We start from the raw sequence: 13,342 nt of genomic DNA, 5'->3' as shown, positions 1-13,342 counted from the left end.
CATTATAACTCCCGAATTTGATATCCTTATCCCCTGACTTGAACTCTTTGGCCTTCTTACTGTGATGAGCATCCCAACGCTCTAAAACATCATCCTCCTCGTCATGTCTACGATGGCGACGGTGCCCAGATCTAAGGCTGATTTCCCATGTAACACCTTCCACTCTGGATGGAACTCTGGGAGCAGAAACATACCTAGAAGGTGGAGATACCACCGACAATGCATGAAGATCTTCTGCATCTCTCAAATGGGCTGAAAACCCCCCATCATCCCCTCGGGCTGCATGTCGATGTACATCATCTCCTCGGGCTGCATGCCCCCTCATATCTGTTGCATGGGCTGCAAGTCCCCTCAAAACACTTGCTCGGGCTACATGCCCACTTACATCACTTGCTCAGGTTGCATGCCCTCTTACATCACTGGTGCGGGCTGCATGCCCTCTCACATCACTGGTGCGGACTGCATGCCCTCTCATAACATCATTGGAATTCCCTTCACGGGATAGCCTGTGAGACTGCCGTGTGAAGACCCACTTGCCCTCATCATCGGAAACAACATCGCCACGGCTTTTCAAATAAGCAACAACCAACTCTCGAGGTTTGTCAATTCCCATCTGTTGGACAATTGCATCAAAAGTAACCACATCAGCCTTGACATGAGACTTTGATTCAATGACTCTCTATACATCAGGGTCTCTTTGCAAAGCACGGAGCTCTTCAAGTTCATTCATCAAGGCATCAATATCCTGCTGATCCTTAGCCCTGGTAGACAACGGTGGATCGCTATCTGCCAAAGCCCCAACATGATCCCTGTCTCTATCCTCTTCCTACATACGGCAAGAACAAGTGATAAGAGTCCTCCATAGAACGATCTGACTGGCTGGCCATAATGTATCCTCCAGATTTTTAGAAAGAAAAGAATTTTCCGTGCCCCGGAATCGCTTGGTACCATCTCCCCAAGTATGATACTGAATAGATTGCAAGGGTGCAACAGTGCCCCTACACAGACAAGAGGGCCACAAAGTCTTTCCACACGCTCACTGCCGCTTAAATCAAAAGTACGTCCTTTGAGGCGCAACAATAAGATGAGGGCTACCTCAAAATCCCAACCTTCTCTCACGGATAATGACTCCTTATAGCCATATCCAAAGCATCATATTAGGCACAAACTGGGTAGAAAGCCAAGCTCTGATACCAATGTAAACGGAAGAGCAACTGTACACAAAAAATCTTATCAATCATGAAAACTAAAAATACACATAAGCATGCCAAACAAAAGAAGATGACAAATCTGCATAGTACACCACACTAGGGGCCAGAAGATGGGCTGACCCCCCCCCCCACCCCCTCTTTTATGGTTAGATTACCAAAAAGGAGTCTGCTTCCAAATACAACTTCACGGGTGCCCAAGGACTCTCCACTAGCTAGCACCTGTCTCTTCCAATACAATATAAAAGCAAAACAAATACATATACAGAATTTTGTTGACAATCCTCAGCACAAGAAGGCACTTCCGACATCAAGCACATGCAGGACAACTAGCTCCCGCATCAGCCCGGAACAACCTTGTGTCTTCACCCTCCTCCTGTATGGCTCACAAGACCAGCCAACCAGCCATGAAATGCTGTTTACAGCTGTCGACCAGCCCTCAGCAGCCACACAGAAGGATGCAACCAACAACAGCACACACGCCTACAAGCTCTCGGTGAGAAGAAACCTTGTCCAAGATGACGACCAGATCCTCCTCCCTGTTTTTATGACCTGTCCAGCCTCTGTTCAAGCTGCAAAACCAGTCGGCCAGCAGTGGAAGACATGCAGAAGGAGTCGGGCAACATCTCCAATGAATCTGGTGAACATCTGTCGCAATAGATAGCTGTAGTAGGCTACCAACAGGCTGAAAACCAGTCGAACAGCCCTCATGCACGCTGAAAAGCATGTGCCTTCCACAAATCTGGAGTTTTTCTCAATAATAGAGGCTCCCCGCCAAAAATAGCTCACTCGTGTGCTTTTTAAGTCCATAAGGGGGCACCTACTTGAAGATAGCCCAAATATTGTCCAGAGCCCGTCTTTTGGCCGCCACATGTATTAAATAAGTCCTAGCTATGCAAGCTGAAATCTCTTCTATCATGAAGAACAATACTTGGGATCTTGTGGAATTGCCTAAATGCAAGCATGTCATTGGAACAAAGTGGGTGTATAAAGTCAAAAGGAAGTCTGATGATGGTACTATTGACACGTACAAAGCAAGACTTGTGGCTAAAGGCTACTCCCAGAAAAAGGGAATAGATTATGAGGAGACTTTTGCTCCTACTTTGAGAATGACCACAATAAGATCAGCGATTGCATTGGCTGCACATAAAGGATGGAAAGTGCATCAATTGGACATCAAAACTGCATTCTTAAATGGGAATTTACAGGAGGAAGTATATGTAAATCAGCCCATTGGTTTTGTAGTTCCTGGTGAGGAACATAAAGTATGTAGGTTACACAAAGCATTGTATGGGTTAAAGCAAGCTCCAAGAGCTTGGTATGATAAAATACATGCTCATCTAACCAGCCAAGGTTATGTGAATAGTCCAGCTGAAAGCACATTGTATGTGAAGAAAACCGATGTCGATATTCTCATAGTCATCTTGTATGATGACATGCTCATTACAAGTACTAGCAAAGCACAAATTTCAAATTTCAAAGCTGATTTAAAAGCTGAATTTGATATGTCAGATTTGGAGCCTTAACACTACTATCTTGGCATACAGTTTATGCATACAGATGATGGCATTGTTATGCAGCAACCTAAGTACATAAAAAGTTTGCTAAAAAGGTTTCACATGGATGAATGTAAGCCCATTTCTACTCCAGTAGAACCAGGTGTACGGCTTACTATGCATGATATTGGAGAGCCTTTTGAGGCCGGCATTTACAACCAGGCAGTGGGATGTCTCATTTACTTGTGTAACACGAGGCCAGACATATCTTTTGGGGTGTCTTTGTTGAGCAAATTCATGCACAGCCCAAGCACAAAGCATTGGCAAGCAGTCAAACGCATATTTCGTTATCTTCAGGGTACCCTGGATCTTGGTTTGTTCTATCCGCCGGGGGGGCAGCTTGCAACTTTATGCATACAGTGATTCAGATTGGGCTGGTGATTATGATACCAGGTAATCCACCAGTGGAAATTTTTTTTTTCTTAGCAATTCATGCATATCTTGGTTGAGTAAAAAGCAACCCACTGTTGCCACATCTACTTGTGAGGCTGAGTGCAGGAGGGCAGTCTTCACAGCTACAGTAGATTGTATATGGTTGAGGAGATTATTGGCTGATCTTCGTGAGTGTCAGCAGACACCCACCACCATTCTCACTGATAGCCAGAGTGCTATGACCGTGGCACGAAATCCAGTATTTCATGCACGTACCAAGCACTTCATGAGTATCACTGATGATGGATTTATAGAGAGGCCTAGATACATGGAGGGCTTTTTATCACACGGCTCCCGAGTGGCTATTGGTCAACTCAGAGTTTCATCACACCGATTGGAGATTGAGACTGGCAGAGCAGCACGGATCCCCCGAGAGGAGAGGGTATGCAGATTGTGCAGAGAGGAGGTGGAGAGTGAGGAGCATTATGTATGCAGATGCAGAGCATATACAGCCATCAGAGAGAGATATCCCATTCTATTCAGAGAGCCACGTTCCCTACACCAGATCTTTGAGGCAGCAGACCAGCGCATACTGGGGAGATACATTCTAGACATACAGCGCCACAGAGAGACATTATTACAGGCTCAGACAGCTCCAGAGGGGGGGAGACAGACACAGATTACTGCATTTTTTCAGAGATCCATCCCCCTCCCAGCCCCTACACGGCAGGGAATTACTCTCCAGAGAGCAGAGACACTTAGAGCCCGCAGGAGACAGAGGGCACCTGGCTTTCGGACACCACGCCTATACCAGAGAGAGATGACAGAGATCAGAGCTCAGTTTCACAGAGAGGGTGCGGAGCGACTGGCTCGCTTCAGAGCACACCCAGGCATGTTCTTCAGGGAGCTGTGGACACCCCCTTCACTGATGTATACCATTCTATACCCCCAGTATGGTACAGGATGGAGCTAGCTAGGTTGCATATCATGATTGTATACTCCATGCATATAGCTTTGCATTTTTCTCCTAGTAGTAGAGCTCCATCCCCCGCACACCCAGATTCAGCTTTTTTTTTGTTCAGTACTTTTTCATTTTGTTGGGATGACAGAGGATACCCCATACAGGTACTCCGATTTGTCTCATAGGCCAAGTTCGGTCTTTTGGAAGACGTTAATAAAATCTTTCTTTCTTTCTTTCTTTCTCTCTCTCTCTCTCTCTCTCTCTCTCATTTCTGTGTGAGCTTCTCCATCCTGCACCTAACCCTAATGTGCAAGTTTGTGTGTGCGTGAGTGTGTGAGTCCAACACCAACGTAGTGCTATGTGTGAACAGGGCTTAACTAAGGGCACTTTTTCCCATGTGGTTTTTCCCCTTGGATATCAAGTGTGAAAGGACACTACATATAATATTTTGTACTTCTATATTATATGGATGTGACACACATGCAAGGGTTGACTTGCATTTTGTGGCTACCACACTTTTGGCTCTCTCTCTCTCTCTCTCTCTCTCTCTCTCTCTCTCATTTCTGTGTGAGCTTCTCCATGCTGCACCTAACCCTCATGTGCAGGTTTGTGTGTGTGTGTGTGTGTGTGTGTGTGTGTGTGTGAGTGTGTGAGTCCAACACCAACAATCAAGAGACCTTTGCCCTCACAGCACCAATGACAACAATCCGCACGATTTTAGCTATGACGGCTCAAGACAAATGGCCCATGTATCACGTAGGCTCCAAGGGCGTGGTACCAGTGGATTCATGCTTACTTGAAGAGTATCAGTCTTATTCGGAGTCCATATGATTCAAACTTATGTGTTTCATGAGCATGGGAAGTGCATGATTATTGTCGTTGATGTGGATGACCGGATCATTACAGATAATCATCATGCAAAGATTGTGCTGACAAAGAAATCTCTTAAACAAGAGTTCGAAATAAAAGACCTGGGACTCTTGCATTACTGCTTGGGTCTAGAGATTCATCAACAGCCAGGGAGAATCTTTATCTCTGAACAAAGGTATGCCACAGATTTTGGCCAAATTTGGAATGACTGATTGTAAACCGGCAGCAATGCCAATGGAGGTTGGGTCAAAGCTATCTACTCAGGATGGTCATGAAGGTGAACTTGCGCTGCTGCCCCCACCTGCTCCTCTTCTGCCCCCGCCTACCCTCTGTTGCCTCCGCCTGCTCCTCTGCTGCTCCCACCTGCCCTCTGTGGCCTCCGCCTGCCCCTTTGCTGCCCTCGCCTGCCCATCTGCAACCCCCCACCTGCCCCTCTGCTGCCCTCGCTTGCCTTTCTTCAGCCCCCGCCTGCCCTTCTCTGCTGCCCCCGCCAGCCTCTCTGCTGCCCCCCGCCTGCCTTTCTTCAGCCCCCACCAGCCCCTTTTGCTGCCCCCGCCTCCCCATCTGCTGCCCTCCTGCCCTTCTGCAGTCCCCGCCTGCCCCTCTCTTGTCCCCGCCTGCCCCATTGCCCTTGCTACCCCAGCTGCTCCCGCCCTTCAGCTCCCGCCTCTGCCCCCCTTACTCTGCACCCGCCTCTTTTTCAGCAGCAATTTTATATGGATTCAAGTCGGCCACCCACTTTCCTTGCTTGGTTTTATGGCTTCTTATGCCGCAACCAATCTCTCGTCACCCCCACTGGCCAGGAGAATCATCAATTTTTTACAAGACGAGCTCACCTCTCTTCAGCAAGACATTGACCTTGAGGTCCAGACCACCCTTGTTGCGAGAGTTTATGGTTCCCACCCCTCTCGTTTGCAGGCCTGTGAATGCCTTATAGCAGCTCTCCCTTCGCAGCTGATTGTGCACTTTTTCAGGATACTCGTTTGCTTGGTCGAGGCTTCTTCCAAGTGGACTTTCATTCTTCAGAAGCTACTTCTCAGGCTTTGGCTGGCATCCCCTTCCCTCTTGGTCCTAGCAAGATTTTCTTCTTTCAGTACCAGGTGAGCTTTGATCCAGTGGTGGAGGATCAGCGCCTTACCCCAGTCTCACTACCGTTCCCTGCTCTTCCTCGGTCCTATTGGAAGCTTTTAGCTTCCATAGGGGCATCCTTTGGCCAGGTTCTAGAGGTACCAGTCCTTCCGAGCTCTCCCGCCTCAGCTTCCGCAGTCGTTACCGCCACTCTTGATGGTGTACCCCGGGTCCTTGTGCTTGTTCCTAATCCATCGATTACTGATGATCATGTTATGCTTCAGAGACCTGACGGATCTCATTTCCGCCAGAAGATGGAGATTGCAGGCAGACCTGACCAGTGTCGGATTTGTCGTCGACAGGGTCACATTGCTAGAGATTATCCCAGATCGAGGGGCCATGTTAGGAGGCGGCGTGGTCCTGCCCATCAGAGGCCTTCTGCAGATGCTGAGACTCCAACTGCTCCTTTGCCACAACAAACCACACAGCGTTGGGTTGTGGTTAGGGATGGCAGGCACCCTCGGACCCCCATACCTGCCCCTTCACCCTAACCCCTATGCAGCTCTTGCCTCACAGGATGTTGATTCGTCTTTGAAGGATGAGGCCTTGCAGGCACATGATCTGGATCCCTCATAGGAGGATGCTGCATTACATTTACAGGATGATTGTACCCTTGAGGATGATGTTGCGCATTCGCATTGTCATGGTACCTCTCCAGTTCTGAGGACTACCCCTGGCTTTTCCTCGGAGTGGGAGAGAGAGGTAAGGTTTACATCGTCAAATTTTCCCTCCCTTACCTATGCGAGACGTACTTCCGCGGCCCGCCTCTAAAGGGAGTCCTTCGTCGACCACGAGATCTGGTCGTTTCTACTCTAAGTCCTTATCAGGATTGTCTCTTGGAACATTCAGGGTCTTGGGGGTTTTTTTCCGCGTCGGCGGAAACAAATTGTAAAAACCCAGCTTCATTGTGCAGTCACAGGTGGACCTATGGATGTATTGCTCTTGCAAGAGCATAAACTAGATGCTAGTCAGTGTGGGAGATCAGGCAAGCTTCTCTCGGGACACACCTTTTGGTCACCGGCTGTTGGTACCAAGGGTGGTGTTTGTATCTCTGTTTCAGCTTTGATCTCGCCTTGCATCATTGGACATGGTGTCATTTTGCCTGTGAGAGCGCAGTGGATCCTTCTTATGCAGGGTACTACACGCATCAGTATTCTCAACCTCTATGCTCCTAACCATAGGGGTGAGAGGATTGCCTTTTGGAAATCTCTCACTACATTGATGCCTCTTGCCGACCATTGGATTATTGATGGGGATTTTAACATGGTTGAGATGCCAACGAATAAAAGAGGTGGACATGAGGGCTTGGTGCATCCTCTTGAAAGAGCGTCTTGGGAGAGGTTTATACTCTCCATTCATGGCAGAGATTGTTGGCATGAGGATGACATTTTGAGGAGTGCATCCACTCTTCTTTATTCATGGTCTAACAGGAGAAGAGATGCAAGATGTATCTATGCACAGTTAGACAGATTTTGTGTGGATGATTGGGTGCTTGACAGAGGTGGACATACTTTTATTGCTACAGGCACCTCCAAATCGGATCATTGCCCAGTGGTTTTATGTATTAGAGATCCGAATTGCCATGGATCAGCACCCCATGTACGCATCCCTGATCATTTGTTTTCAGATGCAGAGCTATCGCGTCGTATGCTTGATATTTGGAGATCTCATGATTTCTTACATGCCTCTCAAAGCCTGGCCTCTGCTCTCTGTGATATTAGTGACTCTAATCACACATGTGCCCTGTCTAAGAGGCAAGAGGCCTTGGACTTAGAAAGGGCTATTAGACGTAGATTGGCTGCCATGCAGAAAGAGCACGAGAAACATCCTCATGCTCAATGGGTTGCAAATTCTTTATGTACTGTTAGAACTTAGGACAGAACTTCATCACTCTCTTCAGTAGCGCGCAGAGTACCGTTTCCATGCCCAGGAATCCTTTTCGACACAGATGGGTGGCAGATGTAACAAACCTTTCTTTGCTTTTCACGGCCCATCTCATGCCAGAGATAGTGTCAGGCAATTGCAAGATTCACATGGCACTCTTCACTCAGATCCTCTTATGGTTAGACAGATTGCCACTGATTTCTATCGCCAGCTTCTTAGTGCTGAGCTGCATTCTGATTTGAGACACACGACACAAAGGAAGGTTTGGAATGCATTGCCACATTTGATCACTGAGGAGATGTGTGCCCCTATGGATGCCCCTTTTTCTATGCAGAAGTTCAGTCATGCTCTTCATGCCTTACCTCATGGTAAGTATCTAGGGGAGAATGGCCTCTCCCCTGTTTTTTTCATTACTTTTTGGGATGAGATCGGGGCTGAGATCACATCGGTTTTTGCAGGAGATGTGGGACACAGGTTCTATGCCTTCTTCTCTCACTGAGGGGCTTATTTATCTTATTCCTAAGAGCGGGGATAAGACATTGATTGGCCAGTGGAGACCTATCACCTTACTTGAGACTGCCTATAAGATTCTTGCTAAGGCAGTGAGCATCAGATTGCATCCAATTTTGCAGGATGTCATTCATGATACTCAGAATGGATTCTTACACGGCAGGAGCATCTTTGATAACATTTTCTCGTTTTGGGAGGCCATCGAATGGGCTAAAGCGAGCAATCAACCCTTAGCCATTCTGCTTTTGGATTTTGAGAAGGCCTATGATAGAGTGGATTGGGACTTCCTTGAAGGTACTCTTAGCCACATGGGCTTCTCTCAGAGATGGATCAAGGGAGTTTCATGCATGTATCGTGATGCCCACAGTAGAGTTCTCGCTTGCGGTGATAAGAGGAGAGCGGTTTCAGATTTCTCGCTCAATACGACAGGGCTGCCCTTTAGCCCCATTATTATATATCATAGTTACAGAGGCCATGAGCATCTTTCTCCGCTCCACTGCTGGTATTTCGGGATTGAGGTTGCCTCTTCGTAGTCAAGAGGAATTGGTTGACTCTGAGTTAGCTGATGACACAGCCCTGTTTTGGGAGGCTTCACATATATGCTTATGTTCCTTCCGGGTAGCACTAGAGGAGTTCTGTTTGGCAGCAGGGGCACTCATTAATTGGCACAAATCTGTTGGTTTTTGCGTTAGTGATTCACCGAGAGTTGATTGGGGTGCAGAGCTTGGTTTTACTTGGATCAACAGAGGATGCACTACTAGATATTTGGGATGCCAAGTTGGGATTGATATTTCTCCTGCAGGCCAGTTTGCTCCGGTACTTATGAGTATCCGGAAGAAGCTCCTCCATTGGAGCTCCAGGAGATTAGATTTAGCCTCCAGAGCTTTGGTGGCTAATCAGGTTTTGCTTGCCTCAGCTTGGTTTATTGCCTCTTGTTGGTGATTCTCTCGTGCGTGCATTGGCCAATTGCGGAGATTGATCCGCAATTTTCTCTGGTCGGGTTTGGATGGCACCTCAAACACTCGTGCCAGGGTAGCTTGGCTCACAGTTATTCAGCCCAAAAGAGAGGGGGGCTTGAATATTATCGATCCGGATGTTCAGTGCACGGCGTTGCTTTGCAAACTTGTGGTCAGAGGTTTCCTACCAAGCACTGAGCCTTGGAAGGATTTTTTCTTGTCTCACATTTCCAGATGTACACCCAGGGTGGTCGGGAGAGACTGGATGCCCAGCACACGTTTTTTGTTCACAGAGGCTGATATTAGGGCACTATCTTCCCCTCTTATTGCAGCCATTGTCAGAGCATGAAGAAGCATGAGATATTTTTTGTGACAAAGGCTTCCTAGGTCTTTGGACGAGGCTGACCGACAACCTATTATGTGAAACGAGTTCATTAGGGATGAGGCTGGTCGGCCACTTGGTGCATCTCGTTATATGCAGTGGTCAGGATGGGAGAGATGTGCATACACAGTTCTTGCTTGGAAGACCTTTAAGAGTCTTCCGGAGGATCGGAGAGCTACATCCATTCAGCATCTTAGGGACTCTCGCATTCGTATTGATCAGATTGCTGCAGCTATTCCGCATGAGTGGCTTTCTAGGACCTTTCACAGAGACTATCATCCGAGTTGGCTGGGAGTTTTTTTGAGGATAGGCATATCTCTGCAAGTCATTGCTCTGCCGGGCCAGAAGAATACAGATTGCCTCATTTACTCTATCATGCCTGGTGGGAGATTGAGGAGATGTATTATGGAGGAGATCATCCTAGATACTAGGCTTAGTCCAGTGAGGATTGTTGGGTCGCTCGGGGAAGCACTGGTTCATTGACCCTTCTCCTCAGATAGTGACTCATGGCTCTTGGTGTTTGTGGTTATATGGTGGCAATCCTATCAGATATCTTCAGTGGGATCCAGGAGAGGAGGAGTGGATTGATGCCTTCGATCCTTTGAAAAGCCTTCCTTTTTTCAGTTTCACTGTCCGATACGCCAGGCCTCTCCTCACTCGACAGATGCATAGGATCCTTACTCTCATGCCTCATTGGGAGAGCTATGATATTTCTCCAATGATACAGCGCAGATATTGGCATAGACTTTGGCACTCATACAGAAGGAGCCAGATCTCTCATTTCTTTTGGTTATTCTTACATGGTGGTCTCCCCACCAATCACTGGAGATCAGTTTTCGGTGTAGCACCTTCCTGTCCTAGGTGTGCGGCAAATTTTGAGACCATACAACATTGTTTATGGAGATGCAGCACTGCACAGCAGATTTGGGATTCTGTAGCCTAACTTACGGGCAGATTGAGTGGCCGAGCCATGCATGTGACTTGGGGGATAGTTGCTTGGCTCTCCCAGTGCGGTCCACAGCTTTTTTATGAGGGCAGTGGTACAGATCCTACTATTTTCATTCGTAGAGATATTGCCCAAGATGGTTTATTGCAGGATGTTCCTCACTCTGATTATACACCCCCCTAGACAAAGGATTGACACCAGATTATTGCCAGTATTACAGCATGGCAGATCTGGAGAGCTAGATGCACGGAGGCTATGGAGGGTGTTCAGATTTTTGGGTCTCAGTGAATTAGTACTATATGGGGTGATATCATGCATACTCTTATGGCTACTTGGGCTCGCATTCAAGGGCCCTCTCGTTCTACGCAGGCGAAGCGTGTGATATTTATGCGAAAATAGGACCATGGCATCTTCTTTTCCTTTAGTACCACAAGTTTTACATGGCATCATGATGCTCCTCAGTGGTTAAAATCACCGTACATATTGGGGTGATTCTATTCTTTTCCAGCTTATAGCTGTGATTGTTGTATGTTTTTCTCATACTTAATAGAAGTCTCTTTCTGAAAAAAGAAAAAAATTATTTAAAAAAAAGCTATCTACTCAGGATAGTTCACCACTGATTGACGAGACCATGTTGAGGCACTTGGTGGGGAGCTTGATTTTTCTATGCAATACTAGCGCAGACATCGTCAAGTTAGTTGGCGTTGTATGCAGGTTCAACAACAAGCCATTGGAAGGCGGGGATGCGAGTGCTACAATATGTGAAGGGGACACTTCCATATGGCATCACACCTATACTTTAGACAACTCTTCAAGATAAACTCTCAATGGGTTTTGTGATTCAAATTGGGCTGGTGATGTTGATACCAGATGCTCGGTTACATGTTGGTGCTTTTATGCTTGCATGAGGACCCATTTGTTGGATTAGCAAGAAGCAACCAACGGTGGCCCTCTCTTCAACAGAGGCCGAGTATAAGGACACTTGTTTAGTTGCATGTGAAGCTTTATGGCTTCGATGGATTTTGGAGGACATGGGTACAAAGTAGGAGGAACCTACAATGTTACATTGTGACAATCACAGTTGCATGGCAATTGCAAAGAACCCAGTTTTTCATGCTCGCACCAAACACATTGAGGTTCACTACACTTTATCTGGGAGCTTATCTTACAGCAGGAGATGCAGCTTGTCTATTGCCATACGTCAGAGAATTGCGCGGATATGTTCACCAAAGCTCTAGCTCGATCAACATCGGTGGAAGCTCCACATGGGGCCGGATACCTCGTCGTATGGGGTGCCCATTGAGGGGGGTGTTGGATATTGAAGTCCACCTTCACTCTACATTTGTATGGGTCAAGCTCACTCATGTTTGTAAGGCCCCCTTTATGAGGAGAAGCCATGTTTGAGCAGCTTTACACATAAGCCTAGTTTATACACTAGACGGTGGCCTATGTGTTTGGATGGTTATGGTAGGCCTAGCACACGGCCAAATGGGCTATTCATAGGCATGGGCTATTGAGGAGTTAACAGCACGCGGGCCAGGTAGCTGAGCATCAAAGCTGGGCCCTTGCCTAGACTTTATGGGGCCAAACCAAGGGCCCTGGATGAGCTAGATCCAGAAGGTATGCGGGAACCTACTCCAACTAAGGGGCCAGCACGAGGAAGCTTCTCAAGAAACGACACCTAGCAGGGGGGAAGCTTCACTAGAAGCTTCCTATCTACCTAGGATGGTGCCGCCCAAGGAGGGGCCTTGTTTGCTCTATATAAGGGCACCCCATGCTTCCTTCATACACAACAATCAATTCTAGAGTTCATCACTTAGCATACCCTCTACCTTGTTAGCCACTCTACCCCCTTGGCTTCTCAAGCAACTATCTAAGCTACTTTCACAAAAGCGCACAGTGTGGAAGGCTGCCATCTTTGTATTCTGGCCCCTTTTGCAATTATACACCACTACTTTTGCACAAGCTGTATTTTTCCGCATAAAGATCCTGTTTGCGAGTATTCTTTGTCTACACCACACTAGTAAGAGTTTTTCTTACTTATTTCCTAAAGGACAACAGATAAAGAGGACTTTTACGACCAGAGTTTGGAGCTACAGCAACTAGGCATGGGCAAGGAAGACTATGGAAAAGCCTAGGAGGGCTGTCGGCCATTTGATGAAGTTTTTGTGTTGGCTACAACAAAAAGTGTAATTCCACCAGTCGGTGTGGAATGCTTGGTGGAACACAATGCTAATCAATACACTTAAATACACCAAGATTTGATGGACAATAAGCACAATACAAGATGTAATTTGTTGAATTGACAAGAGACACACAATGAGCCGGAACGGCCGACCCCTCCCTCAAATAGTGCATATTAATCTTTGGAGAGTCAAGTACATAGTGTCATAGGCATTTTTGACCAAATTTCCATACCAATGCATATGAATAGAGTATTGCAAACAATATGGTTGTCGAAGTGCCCATGTTCCCTACGATCTGCTTTCTATTGTTCCACCAATAGATGGTAGCAACAATCTGCAAGAACAGTTGTTGAATAGAGATGAGGTAGTTGATAATAGGAAAC

The 13,342-nt window shown here is 47.0% G+C and overlaps 1 protein-coding gene across 2 annotated transcripts in view; it reads right to left on the bottom strand.

The window, feature by feature from the left end:
* The window catches only part of LOC147632901 (uncharacterized), a 57,761-nt gene that overhangs the window by 11,581 nt on the left and 32,838 nt on the right, over positions 1 to 13,342 (bottom strand). The window lies entirely within an intron of this gene.

This window comes from Cibotium barometz, chromosome 13, assembly GCF_041138505.1.
Source record: "Cibotium barometz isolate CiBa-2024 chromosome 13, ASM4113850v1, whole genome shotgun sequence".
Classification (NCBI taxonomy): Eukaryota; Viridiplantae; Streptophyta; class Polypodiopsida; order Cyatheales; family Cibotiaceae; genus Cibotium; species Cibotium barometz.
The sequence above is the reverse complement of the archived record's forward strand: the minus strand, read 5'-3'. Positions and strand labels throughout refer to the sequence as shown.